This window comes from Somniosus microcephalus, chromosome 6 (assembly GCF_052327205.1).
Source record: "Somniosus microcephalus isolate GS21.2 chromosome 6, FLI_Smic_1.0, whole genome shotgun sequence".
NCBI lineage: Eukaryota > Metazoa > Chordata > Chondrichthyes > Squaliformes > Somniosidae > Somniosus > Somniosus microcephalus.
Window position 1 is genome coordinate 7,184,871 of NC_140992.1, and position 14,664 is coordinate 7,199,534.

The 14,664-nt window shown below is 53.2% G+C and overlaps 1 protein-coding gene across 1 annotated transcript in view; it reads right to left on the minus strand.

Annotated features, from left to right (window-relative positions):
- The window catches only part of LOC147115412 (putative G protein-coupled receptor 160), an 82,894-nt gene extending 73,261 nt beyond the window's left edge, over positions 1–9,633 (minus strand). The window contains exon 1 of the mRNA XM_085989670.1: positions 9,524–9,633. The gene's annotated coding sequence lies outside the window, so the exon portion shown is untranslated. The remainder of the gene's footprint in view (positions 1–9,523) is intronic.
- Positions 9,634–14,664: the final 5,031 nt, after the last annotated feature.

Here is a 14,664-nt window from a genome sequence, read left to right on the forward strand (position 1 = left end):
ACTAGATGCAGGAAGGATGTTCCCGATGGTCGAGGAGTCCAGAACCAGGGGTCACAGTCTAAGGATAAGGGGTAAGTCATTTAGGACAGAGATGAGGAGGAATTTCTTCACCCAGAGAGTGGTGAACCTGTGGAATTCTCTACCACAGAAGGCAGTTGAGGCCAATACATTAAATATATTCAAGAAGGAGTTAGATATATTTCTTAAGGCTAAAGGGATCAAGGGATATGAGGAGAAAGCAGGGACAAAGTACTGAATTTGGATGATCAGCCATGATCTCATTGAATGGCGGAGCAGGCTCGAGGGGCCGAATGGCCGACTCCTGCTCCTATCTTCTATGTTTCTAATTAGCAAAATTATTCAAAAGGGGGAAAAATTCGGTTGCCCTGAGGGGGCGCTAACAGGGGGCGGGGGGGCGCAAAACCCCGAGCGCAGCGGCGCTGACACCTCCCGTGAAATTCAGCGGGTGGTTAGCGGTGGCGGTAGCCGTTAGCGCCCCGCGGCGCTGAGCCTCCAGCGATGACATCATCACCATGCGCAGCGCTCCACTCGTGCCCCGGCCGCAAACTTGGCCCGCGACCCCTGACCTACCACCGGATGTCATGTCCGACAGGATCAGGGGGGCGTTCTTGCGGCCGGGGCGGCGATAATTAAAGGGCAGGTGCCGGGCGGCCAATTTTTTTGGGCCGCCTGCCAGCAGCTGCCCCCCTCTGGCCTCCTCCTGCGCGGGGGGGGCGGGGGCTGGCCGCGATCGGTCAGCCTGGCACTCCCCTCGAGTGCGGGGCTGTTTTCCCGGCACTCCGCTCCCTAGTGGTCCAGCAGGGTCCCGGTGCGCGCTGCGCCAGGTCCCTCCCCTTTAATCAGGGGAGGGCAGCCTGTGATACCGCGGCGCGATATGGAATGGGAGCGGTCCAAGAGGGAGGGGGAGCGCTGGGGCGCTACCATTCAATTTCGGCCATGGGGGGCGCTAACTTTTTTGGGGCGCTACTTTCCGAAGTTATCGTCCCAAAGGGGGCGCGAGCCAATTCCCCCCCCCCCCCGCCAAAGAGTATAAAAATAACATAACTTTTTTAACACCCACCCCGGGTGATTTTCCTCCCAGGTTTTGCTCGCTGCAGTGTCCAGGAAATTAATCTTTTATTCCTTGAGACTCCAGGGCAGCCCTGGAGGGCTGGCAATGCCGCCTCCTCATTCTTCACCTACAGTGGAAAGTTACCGACCTGGCGGGATGTATCGCAGCGGGAATCCTGGCGCACCCCCGCCGTCCCGCCAGCTTCAGTTCCATCCTGAATCAAGAGGCGGTGGCTAAACCCCTTCACACCTCATCCTTTGTGTCGGTGCAGGGTCGCCCCGCCGGGGGCTGCTCTTGGTTGGAAAGTGATGTTTACTCTGCTACAAACATGAAGATTTCGCCCAGTGGATTTCCCTGAATTATTGAATAGATCCGAATCCAATGAGGCTACTAGAAAATGCATCAAACCTTTTCAAATGGACTTTCGTAAATCAAAGCCAGCCATAAATTGGATCGTTTCAATTAGCCGCTGCAGTCTTCAAAGCATTGTGGCCGGACAACCACCAAGAGACGAGATGGTTTTCTACGGGGAGAGCAAACTGCTCACATCCAAACCCATCTGAACAAATCCCTACTGACTCCACACGGCACTTCCTCCGAGCGCACTGGTTGTGAAAACACTGGGGAGCAACTGGTTCCAAAATCCCCCTCCCCCATTCATTCTCTCCCTCCACACTCCCCTCCCTCCCCCTCCCCCTCCTCCTCCCCTCTCCCTCCCATTCACTCCACTCCCCTCCACACTCCCCTCCCTCCCCCTCCCCACTCCCCTCCCTCCCCCTCCCCTCCCTCCAATTCACACTCCCCTCCCCTCCACACTCCCCTCCCTCCCCCTCCCCACACCCCTCCCTCCCCCTCCCCTCTCCCTCCAATTCACACTCCCCTCCCTCCCCATCCACACTCCCCTCCCCCTCCACACTCCCCTCCCTCCCCTCCACACTCCCCTCCCCCGCCACACTCCCCTCCCCATCCATTCTCCCCCTCCTCCTCCCCATCCATTCTCCCCCTCCCCCTCGCCATCCATTCTCCCCCTACCCTCCCCATCCACACTCCCCTCCCCCTCCACACTCCCCTCCCCCTCCACACTCCCCTCCCCCTCCCCATTCATTCTCCCCTCCCCCTCCACACTCCCCCCCGCCCGGAGGTGGAAATAGGCGGTCTTGGTGATGGAGCGAAGATGTGGTTGGAAGCTCATCATGGGAGTCAAACACAACACCAAGGCTGCGAACAGTCTTTCTCAGCTTAAGACAGACCCCCCCCCCCCTATCCACACTCCCCCTCACACCATCCATCCTCCCCCTCCCCTCTCACTGGCATCTACTTTCCCCACACCCGATCCTAGCCGAGTCCAGTGGCTACTGCACCAGAACCAACCCCTGCCTCCTCTCGGAGTGCGGATTGTGGTTTCTGGATAATGTAGGCACGGACTCTTGTCCTCACAACAGTTCCCATCTACATTGTATAAAGGCGGCAACCTTGGTTGGAGCTGACAGTGATCTCGGTCAATGGAACTCAAGATCCCTCTAGCTAGACACACAAACCCTAAAGTAACGAGCCATGACTTGATATTCGCAGGCATAATATCGAAGGAATGTTGTTCACTCTGGCTTTAGCTTGTAGCTACTTTGGAATTGTTGATTGCACTTTTACCCGTAACCTGATTTACAGTCTGTGTCCCTCGAGAGGCCTCTCCCAACCCAGGAATGTGGGAGCCAAAGGGATTACACTTTCCTCTTTATTATTTTCAGTGAAAAACCTCCTCTGACTTGCCCACTTGTCGGTGAAAAGGCAGCCACGGCCCCATAGATAGCCACACGTAATAATAGTGTAGACATTACTGGCGGTGACATTAGCAGATGCTCGGCTCGTGTACGGAGTCCCTCCATCCATCACTTTACCCCATCGGTGAAGTACTGCATTACGCTAGTTGGTGTCTGCCCAAGAACGGCCTTAAATCTTACAGGTTCATCAAAAAGGAAAGAAACAAGTTGCATTTCTATCGCGCCTTTCATGACCTGAGAACGTCCCAAAAGTGCCTTACAGCCAATGAAGTGCTGGCACTGTGGTAATCTACAAAATCCAGCAGTCAATTTGCGCACAGCAGGATCCCACAAACAGCTATGTGATAACGACCAGATAATCTGTTATTAGGTGTTGATTGAGGGATAAATATTGGCCCAGGACACCTGGGAGAACTCCCCGGCTCTTCTTCGAATAGTGCCGGGGGATCTTTTACATCCACCTGAAAGGGCAGTGGGGAGACAGTGGGGCAGTGGGATTAGTTTGGGATTGTAACACAGCTATGGGGAGAGAGTGGGGCAGTGGGATTAGTTTGGGATTTCTACCGGGCTATGGGGAGAGAGCAGGGCAGTGGGATTAGTTTGGGATTGATACAGAGCTATAAGGAGAGAGTGGGGCAGTGGGATTAGTTTGGGATTTATACAGGACTATAGGGAGAGAGCGGGGCAGTGGATTAGTTTGGGATTGATACAGGGCTATGGGGAGAGAGCAGGGCAGTGGGATTAGTTTGGGATTGATACAGGGCTATAGGGAGAGAGTGGGGCAGTGGGATTAGTTTGGGATTGATACAGGGCTATAGGAAGAGAGTGGGGCAGTGGGGTTAGTTTGGGATTGATACAGGGCTATGGGCAGAGAGTGGGTCAGTGGGATTAGTTTGGGATTGATACAGGGCTATGGGCAGAGAGTGGGTCAGTGGGATTAGTTTGGGATTGATACAGGGCTATGGGCAGAGAGTGGGTCAGTGGGATTAGTTTGGGATTGATACAGGGCTATGGGCAGAGAGTGGGTCAGTGGGATTAGTTTGGGATTGATACAGGGCTATGGGCAGAGAGTGGGTCAGTGGGATTAGTTTGGGATTGATACAGGATTATGGGGAAAGACCCTTTCATAATCTTAAAGACCTCTATCAGCGCCGCATGGCAAATCCAGTCACCCCTTAGCGCCGCCGCTAATAGTTAGCACCTGGGGCTTTAGCGCCAGGCAGATCGTGACGTCAGTGAGTGTGCAACGCTCACTCAGCGCACAATCTGCCAAATTGATTATCACCTCTACCTTGGCACCTCACCCCGACAATGACAGGTAGAGGAGGCGTGAAACAGGCAGACGGCAGCTCCGGGGGGGCGATATTTAAAGGGATGAGTCGCAGCTGTCAGGTTAGTGCTGTTTCACTGCTTCCTTGACAGTTCGCGGTGGTGCAAGAGCTGAATTCAGTCATTTAAAGGTTCTTTAGTATCAGGAGTGTTGTGGCTACTAAAAATTTGTTAGATTTATTCTGACAAAATTTCAAAGTGCTACACATCGTTACATTAATGGGGGCTGTACTGGCAGTCGACCTCGCCCTCCAGGATCTACTGCGGAGGGAGCGGGGGCAGCGAGAAAGATTGGAACATGTGGCCAGAGGGAGGAGGAGGGCCATGAGGGCTCTCAACAGGAGGGCTTGTCCTCCAAGGGTATTCCGAGAGCACTTCTCCTACCTCCAATTAAGTGAGGAGCAGTGTATTAGAAGGCACCGCTTCAGCAAGGATGTGGTCACCGAACTCTGCCAGTGGAAGGCTGCTGAGTGTCGGTGCGGGAGGCTTCAGATGGCTTTGCAGGATGTCCTCGACCAGCTCTAGGCCTGGAAGGCCCGGCTGTAGACTACACCACCTCAGCATGGGTGGCAGCAGTCTGGGCTGACTGGATGACAGGCAGCAACAAGAGCAATGGCGGAGTGGCAGTGGTGGGAGCAGGAATGCTGTCATCCTGAGAGAGGACAGCAGCTTCCTGCTCCACTGACCCACTGCCACTCCCCCGGGGCAGCACCTCAGCATCCTGTTGGAGCACAGATTGCTGGCCTGCTGCGGCACTGTGAAAGCCCCGGTCAATGGTGGTAGATCCAGCCACAGTGGCAGCAGTCAGGGCTTGCGTAGCATCAAGCTGAGACTGCATGAGAGCAGTCTGAGATTGGATGCCACCAAGCATAGACTGCATTACAGCACTAAGACGTTGCAACACTCCACCTGTGCTGCAATGGAAGCTGCGACATCGCCCATCACACGCAGCATGTGGTCTGGGTCGCCACGGTCTCTCTGGGAGTTCACCATCCTTGGCAGACTGCAAATGATGGGCTCCATGGTGTGCGCCGAGCTCTGTGCAATGTTGGAGGCGGACTCCTCCACGCTCCTTATCATTGCCGAGAGGCTCTCGGGCACACTTGCCATTGCACCTATCATCTCCGTGTGCTTGCCCATCACCCTTCTCCTAAAAGCCTCCCCATCGAGGTCCTTATCTGAGTCCTGTGCAGCGGAACTCACCCGCGAACTCGCCCTCTAGGGTGCTGACTCCCGAGCTACCCTTTTCCCCTGGCCTTGCTGCAGCCCACTCATCCCCGGTGCCTCACCCTGTGCCAATCCCGCTACTATACTAGCCTCTAAAGAATGCGTAGTGCCAGTATCTGAGCTGGTGCCTGCGGGTGAGACATGCAGTGACGCGGTGTGTTCTTTCTCCTCCTCTTCTCCCACCTCGCTCTCTACGGTGCCCTCAGGGACAGGCTGCTCAGGTGCTTGCTCATTATCTGAAAGCATAAAGTCACAAGAGTCGGGTTAAGGTGAGGGGAGGGGGCAGGAAGGGAGATTGATTAGCTGGAAAGTGGGAAAGGCTTGAAGGGTGAGGGGGAAGTGGGATGTGAGAAGACGGAGCAGGGATGAACATAACATTGTTGTCCCCAAGGGGGTCAATGTCACCGGTGGCCACGGCGCCCACCACCTGGCACCCAATAATCTCCAGCACTCGATTCTCCAGCGCAGACAGTGGTTGGGTGTTGGCTTGTCCCCTGCCTGTGCGCTCCTGCTCCCTCCTGTTGTGAGCCGTCTTGGCCTGCAAGAGAAAAGAAAGTGTGTGAGTGAGTGTGGAGCAATGTGTTTGGGTGATGTGCCTGCCATAGTTGAATAGCTGTCATTGTGTGCAAGGTGTGAGGTGTGAGTGTTGGTAGGTGGAGATTGTTGGGGGGTGATTGCCGGGGGTGTGGTGCTTTGGGCAGTGTGTGAAGGCTGAGGGTCAGATGGTGGTATGTAGCATTTGTTGAAGCATTGACTCACCCTGAGCACCCGAGTGAGGCCGTTAAACTTCTTCTTGCACCGTGTGTGGGTCCTGGGGACCACAGTGCTGCCCGAGACGTGCTGGGCTACCTCCCTCCACATGGTCCGGAGGACGTACAGCGAGGGCCTCCTGCCACTTGCCGGGTAGAGCACCACCCTCCGTCTCTCAGCAGCGAAGACCAACACCTCCAATGCTTGGTGGCAGAATCTGCGGGCTGTCACCCTGGGCCATTGATCTGCCGTAATGACACCTCCTTCAGTGGTCCGGTTCCTCCTCCTTGGCCTTCTGCTGCTTGCTGAGACAGCTGCAGAACCAGCAATGCTGAGAATGAGGGTCTGCAGCATCAATGAACCTCCCCTTTAACTACTGGAAAGAGCCTGTGGCAATGATGACTAGCGATTAGACTGTGCCTGAAATTGCTTAGCGCTTTGAGTCTAACGCCACTGAGCTAGGCCGTTAGCTCTTGATTTAGCGCTCCAGTCCTTTCTTTGAGGGATGACACTGAATTTTGCGTGCGGCGAGATTCATTAGCGCCTGGCGCTAAATCTCAAACTTTTCAAGAGTTAGCGTCCACTCCTGGGCAACAATGAATCTCGCCCCCCCTTTGTTTTTTTTAAATGCGAATCTACAGAATTCCCCAGGGGGGAGATTCTCCTCCCATTCTCGTCCGGCTTGAGCTCAGGAACGGATTCAAGGAGCCGGTTGGACGGAGGCGACGATGGCGGCCCCGCCTTCCCACAATGCAGCGCGGCAGAGAAAAGGCCCCATCGATGGCTCGGGGCCGCACTGCACTCTGGGAGATCGAGTCACCTGACCCCGCGTTTCAGCCAATGGCGACTGGCCGGAGTGCGAACATTTAAATAGCGCGGGGAAGCTGCGAGCGCGGTGGGCGAGTGGATGTGGTGCATTGTGGAGGTTTTTTTTTTATACTGAATGAGGCGAGCTCTAAATTCTCTCCCCTGGGACGAGGTTTCTGAAACCTCCTGAGACAGAGGGTGTTTCCTCACCTCATAGGGAAAATCTCAGTCTGATTTAAAATTGAGAAATTAAAAGTTGGGTATTCGGGGATGAGTATAGACGGCACTGCACTATTGCCAGAACCCACGCAAGATTTGCGATTCGGTGTAAAGTGAAAATGGCGTCGTCTCTGGGCACAATCCACGAGCAGAAGCAACAAAGTCGTCACGCCGGTTTTCTTGAGATGCCTCTGGTTACTTGGCTGTGTTCCCATCCTGTGTGTGTCCCCGGATTCAGTTTAGAAAATATGGTCAGCCTAAACTAAGATTCGATAGAATTTTAGCCTAACTCCTCCACCTTTCAATTCTATCCCTCGAGAACGAACCCCAGGGCTTTGTTTGGTTTTTATGGCCTTATTAACCAGTGTCGCCACTTTTAGAATTGCGATTGTGATTGCTCTAGTAAGGAAAGAAAGAAAGACTTGCATTTCGACAGCGCCTTTCACGACCACCGGACGTCCGAAAGCGCTTTACAGCCAATGAAGTACTTTTTGAAGTGTAGTCACTGTTGTGATGTAGGAAACGTGGCAGCCAATCTGCGCACAGCAAGCTCCCACAAACAGCAATGTGATAATGACCAGATAATCTGTTGATGTTGATTGAGGGATAAATATTGGCCCCAAGACACCGGGGAGAACTCCCCCCGCTCTTCTTCGAAATAGTGCCCGTGGGATCTTTTACATCCACCTGAGAGAGCAGGCGGGCCTCGGTTTAACGTCTCATCTGAAACATGGCACCTCCGGCAGTGCGGCACTCCCTCAGCACTGCACTGGGAGTGTCAGCCTAGATTTATGTGCTCCAAGTCTCTGTGCCCAAAGTAAAGGGCTGGCACAGACATGATTCTAAATCCTGGGCAGGAATGCAGCCTCGCGAGCGGTAATGGGTCAGCTCCAGATGATTTTATTCCCTCTCTGGGCCTCTTCTGGCCCCTGCAGCCACCCCCGGCTGCCTCCCTACCCGTCTGCCTCGCCTCCCTACCCGTCTGCCTCGCCACCTGTCTGCCACCCTGCTCGCTCCCAGGCCTCAGGATAATATTGCAGTCGGGCCTTGCTGATGTCATCGGAGCCCAACCTGCATAGTTAAAGAAGGTTTCGTGCGGGAGTCCTTGTCGCCTGCAACTTCGAGTGGCAATCGGCCAGGTGGGCGCGGAAAGCCAGTGGGTAAGTCCTTTGCTCCCCCTGCTAGGTTCCCGCTGGATGGGGGAAGGGGGGAGGTTAAAATTTCACCGGCACAAACACGATGGGCCGAAGGGCCTCCTTCTGTGCTGTTTGATTCTATATCGTGTAAATTCTGCAGCTTTAAATCCTTTTCACTTCAGAAAGAAAAAAAAGGACTTGCATTTCTCCAGCACCTTTCGCGACCTCAGGACGTCCCAAAGCGCATCACAACCAGTAAAGTTGTAATGTGGGAAACGCAATGGACAATTTGCGCACAGCAAGCTCCCACAGACAGCAACAACAACTTGTATTTATATAGCACCTTTAAGGTAGTAAAACGTCCCAAGGCGCTGCACAGGAGTGTTATCAGACAAAACCGAGCCCCATAAAGAGATATTAGGACAGGTGACAAGAGGTAGGTTTTAAGGAGCGTCTTAATGGAGGAGAGAGAGGTAGAGAGGTTTAGGGAGGGAATTCCAGAGCTTAGGGCCCAGGCACTGAAGGCACGGCCGCCAGTGGTGGAGCGATGGAAATCAGGGATGCTCAAGAGGCCAGAATTGGAGGAGCGCAGAGATCTCGGGAGGGTTCTAGGGCTGGATGAGATTACAGAAATAGGGATAACGACCTGTTTTAGTGATGTTGATTGAGGGTTAACTCCCCTGCTCTTCTTCGAAGTAGTGCCACGGGGTCATTTACGTCCACCTGAGAGGGCAGATGGGGCCTCGGTTTAACATCTCATCCGATAGACAACACCTCCAACAGTGCAGCACTCCCTCAGTACCGCACTGGAGTGTCAGCTTAGATTTTTGTGCTCAAGTCTCTGGAGTGGGACTTGAACCCACAACCTTCTGACTCGGAGATTAAAATTTCCCCGACACAAACACGATGGGCCGAATGGCCTCATTCTGTGCTGTTTGATTCTACATCGTGTAAATTCGCGGACATCCTGTATTTATACACGCTGATTTTTCACGTCACGAGCCAATAATTTGACCTGATAAAATTCACCCTCCACAGTCCTGGATGTAGCACCACAAACATTTGTGCTTCACGATAACAGGCGGGAGGAGGCGATTTAAACTCATTGAAAATAACCTACCCACAGGAATCAAACAAACATCAGTCAAAAAACTCTCACTCTTGACAATACAAAGTGTTCCCACTCTGTTCAAATGGATTCTTACCGTAGCTTAAAGCCACTCAGCTGGGTTCATGTCCCTTCAGTGTCCCCTCCCTGTGAACAGAAGCCTCTTTCCACCCGACTGAACTGAGAAATGCACCTCTCACTGTCTGACACATTGAGCAATTGAACAGTTTGACTTGTAAACATGGAGACTAGGAGGGAGGGGTTGCCAGAGTGGGGGGAGGGACAACAAAAGAAGGAAGGAGGAGACTAGATATATTCTCTCCGTCTCCCTCAACTCTCCCCACCACCCCACCAAAAACAAGCCTAACGGAGGCCATGGTTGTGATCCGCAAGCTTACAGAATGACAATGAGTGCACAAGGAAAACCATAATTGCTTTACTTGTGTGACTGGTTTCTAAGCTTATGCTACTCCTCCCCCTCTCTCTCTCTCTCTCTCTCTCTGCAAATCAGTAAACAAGTATTGTTTTGTGTCCAATCCCTCTACACCTCCATCCCCCACCAGGACGGCCTGAGGGCGCTCCGCTTCTTCCTTGAACAGAGGCCCGACCACCACCACCCTCCTCCGCCTGGCTGAACTTGTTCTCACATTGAACAACTTCTCCTCTGACTCCACTCACTTCCTCCAAATTAAAGGTGTTGCTATGGGAACCCACATGGGCCCTAGCTATGCCTGCCTGTTCATGGGATATGTAGAACATTCTTTGTTCCAGTCCTACTCAAGTCCCCTCCCTCACCTCTTTTTCCAGTACATCGATGACTGTATTGGTGCCGTTTCTGTAGTGTATGTAACCTGTACCACCTTAAGAGGATACCTTAAGGTGATGGACTACTTTTTGATGGCTCCTGTACATTGTAGTACCGGTGGTGACCACACCGGTATATAAACCCTGTGGAGCAAAGTGTATTCCAGTTCAGCCCTGACCCTCAATTACTAAAGACCTGTTTAATTATTTCTGTAGTCTGTGTCCAGTTATTCAGCATAACTACATTTGGAAACACAGACTCAACAGTTTCCTGCTCTCGCCCTGAACTAGATATGTTCATTCACTTTACTTCCAATTTCCACCCTTCCCTCACCTTCACATGGTCCATCTCCGACTCTTCCCGTCCCTTCCTTGACTTCTCTGTCTCCATTTCTGGCGATCGGCTTTCGACAAACATCCACTACAAGCCCACTGACTCCCACAGCTACCTGGACTACACTTCCTCCCACCCCGCTTCCTGTAAGGACTCTATTCCATTCTCCCAGTTTCTCCGTCTCCGCCGTGTCTGTTCTGACGATGCCACCTTCCACACCAGTGCTTCCAACATGTCTTCCTTTTTCCTCATCCGAATATTCCCCTCTACCGTGGTTGACACGGCCCTTGACCATGTCCGTTCTATTTCCAGCACTTCTGCTCTCACCCCTTCCCCTCCCCCACAGAACCACGATAGGGTTCCCCTTGTCCTCACCTTTCACCCCACCAGCCTCCACATTCAACAGATCATCCTCCACCATTTCCGCCACTTCCAGCGTGATCCCACCACCAAACACATCATCCCCTCACCTCCCCTTTCAGCATTCCGCAGGGACCGCTCCCTTTGCGACACCCTGGTCCACTCCTCAATCACCCCCAACACCCCTTCTCCTTCGCCCGGCACCTTCCCGTGCAAGTGCAGGAGATGCAACACCTGCCCTTTTACCTCCTCCCTTCCCACAGTCCAGGGCCCCAAACACCCCTTCCAGGTGAAACAGCGAATTACTTGTACTTCTTGCAATTTAGTATATTGTATTCGCTGCTCACGATGCGGTCTCCTCTACATTACAGAGATCATACGCAGATTGAGTGATCGCTTTGTGGAACACCTCCATTCAGTCCGTATGGGTGACCCTGAGCTTCCTGTCACTTTAATTCTCCACTCCACTCCCACTCTGACCTCTCTGTCCTTGGCCTCTTACACTGTTCCAATGAAGCTCAGCGTAAGCTCGAGGAACAGCACCTCATCTTTCGATTAGGCACTTTACAGCCTTCTGGACTCAAGATAGAGTTCAACAATTTCAGACCATAAACTCTGCCCCTATCTTTTTTTGTCTCTCTCTCATATGGCAACTGTCGATCATCCTGCCATTTACACTTCATCTAGAGCCATCTTTTGTTTCTTAACTTGTCCCATTACCATCTCCTTTCGCCTCGCACCACCATCCCTTTTGTCTCTTAATCTCTCCAGCCTTCCACCCTATCACAGACCTTCCCCTTTGTTCTTTCCTCCCCTCCCCACTTTCCCTGCCCCTGCACTTGCCTAAAACCTGTAACATCTCTAACATTTTCCAGTTCTGGCGAAGGGTCATCGACCTGAAACGTTAACTCTGATTCTCTCTCTACAGATGCTGCCTGACCTGCTGAGTGTTTCCAGCATTTTCTGTTTTTCTTATTTTTTTTTGTGATTGCATTGGCCATAATTCCTGTAGGCTGATCGAAGCCTACGTTCCAAATGTTTGGGAACTCCATCCGAGCGTTTAGGGGCATTTCAACCAGGCGACTGAGAAATTCCCATGACGAGAGTTTTTCTGATGAGGACTGTCCACCTCCTTCACACTGAAACAATGAACTAGCATTACTATAGCGCCTTACATGGCCTCAGGACGTCCCAACGCACTTTACAGCCAATTAAATACTTTTAAAGGGAGGCTCGCCCACCAATTTGAGCACAGCAAGGTCTCACCGACAGCAACCTGATAATTTAGTGATGTTGGTTGAGGGATAAATGTTGGCTGCAGAATTTACACGTTATAGAATCATACAGCACAGAATGAGGCCATTCGACCCATCGTGTTTGTGTCGGGGAAATTTTAATCTCTGAGTCAGAAGGTTGTGGGTTCAAGTCCCACTCCAGAGACTTGAGCACGGAAATCTAGGATGTCACTCCTGTGCAGTACTGAGGGAGTGCTGCACTGTTGGAGGGGCAGTACTGAGGGAGTGCCGCACTGTCGGAGGGGCAGTACTGAGGGAGCGCTGCACTGTTGGAGGGGCAGTAGTGAGGGAGCACTGCACTCTCGGTGGGGCAGTACTGAGGGAGTGCCGCACTGTCGGAGGGCAGTACTGAGGGAGCGCTGCACTGTCGGAGGGGCAGTACTGAGGGAGCGCCACACTGTCGGAGGGGCAGTACTGAGGGAGCGCCGCACTGTCGAAGGGGCAGTACTAAGGGAGCGCCGCACTGTCAGAGGGGCAGTACTGAGGGACCGCTGCACTGTCGGAGGGGCAGTACTGAGGGAGCGCCGCACTGTCAAGAGGAGAGCCGGGCTACAAGATCGCGGCACGGACCCCGCGTTCGAAGACGCAATGGGCCGCGACAAGTACGTCAGCCAATTTTTTTTTCCCCGCCCGCCACCTCCCCTTTACTTACTGCCTCGCGAGCCTCCTGACGCTCCGTTCCTGCCCCCAGAATCGGTCGCTGTCATCACCCAGCGCAGATTCAGGGGCCGCGGGCCAATTTTGCAGGCGGGACGAAAGCGGGGCACTGCACGCGGTGATGACGTCATCATTGCCTGCGCAGCGGATCAGGGCGCTACCGGTTACCGCCGCCGCTATACCCCCACTGAATTTAGTGGCAGTCGTTAGCAGCGCAGCGCCCCGGCGAAAACTCATTTGCGCAAATGCTCCGGATTTCTAGCCCACAATCACTTTAGGAGATTTGGTATAGAAATCATGAGTTAATACTTTTTCAAACATAAACCAATATAGATTGACAGTTTGTTTATAAACCTCGTTAGTGGCTAATTTAATCTCTAACGGGTCCCAGCTCTTTACAGAAATGACATTACTGCATCTGAAAATGGGTTCGGTCCCTGGCCCATCCTGAGTTACCGGGTCTGAGCGAGGCTGGCAGTAGCGATGCCCCCGTTTCCTCTTACCTCAATACCAAACCCCAACATGGCTTACAGCCTTGCTACAGGCCCGGAGACTGACAAGTCCTTTTCTTCCCACCGCCCCCCACTTCCCCCTGTCCAAGGCCACGTGGCGCGCGCACACTCCATTGATGGCGCTGCCCCCCCCATCTCAACCACCAGTTAATGGGTAAAAAAAAACGGTCTCTTTGTAGCACTGTAGCCGCGACCGGCGTCCGACCAATGCAGTGCGGCTCCGCGCGAGGGGACAGAAGGGTTGAAAGGAAGTCTCGCTACCTCGGCCTGGGCAACGCCGGACTAACCGCTGATCTTCCCGCCTTCAACTCAGGTTTCAAGAAGTTCTAACTCCCTCTATGTTATTTAATAGTTCAAAGCAGTGAGTGGGCTATGTCTATGAAAGTGGAAGCAATCAAAAAAAAAACTGACCGAGATGAACAAGCCAGTGTATGCAGTGAACTCGCCCAACCACGGTGCAAATCATGAATGGTGTCCAACAGCTCAAACCACGCACGCACAGTCCTTGTATCTGAGACTATTCCAATCATCTCAATACACAGGGGGGCAGGGGAGGCTACTGATGGGAAAAACAGGCTACTAAGGGGACGAGCCAACTCGCGGACCTCCTGAAATCTTCTCACAGAACCCCCTGTCGAGAACCCCTGGCCTAACCCATGTGTCCCAGCTGCAGCCAATCACAGGAGGCGTGACAGAGGTTAATACAGTAGAACTAAAATCAGAGGCTAGAAATACGTTATAGCCCAGGAACGGACGGTATCATTAAAAAAGTTGGAGAATTAGCGCCAGGCGCTAATGCTTTAGACTGCATGCAAAATTCGTCCTCACTGCTCAAAGCAATGATTGCAGTCCTAAATCAAGTCTTTAAACCCAAGCTCACTGGCGTTACACTCAAAGGGTGCCTCTTCCATTATTTGAAGGGGCTGCTCCTCGATATTTGGCTGCACTTCAGTCCCACGCACCTGATCTTTGGTCACCCGGTGCGGGGGGGAGCGGGCAGATCGGGGGACCTCCTCGTGGGACTGCTCTTGGGCCAGGCCAAAGTGGCCATTAACTGGTCCAGGCAGCGGGTGGTCGAGGGGGTCGTCTGGCCCGACTGCCTGCCTCTCTTTCGCGGCCACGCTCGCGCCCGGATGGCCCTGGAGAAGGACACGCGGTGTCCGCCGGCATGCTCGACACCTTCCGCGACCGGTGGGCACCGCAGGGACTGGTGTGCATCATCACCCCCGGCAACCAAATTTTAATTTAATTTGTTGAGTTTCATTTAATGTATTTT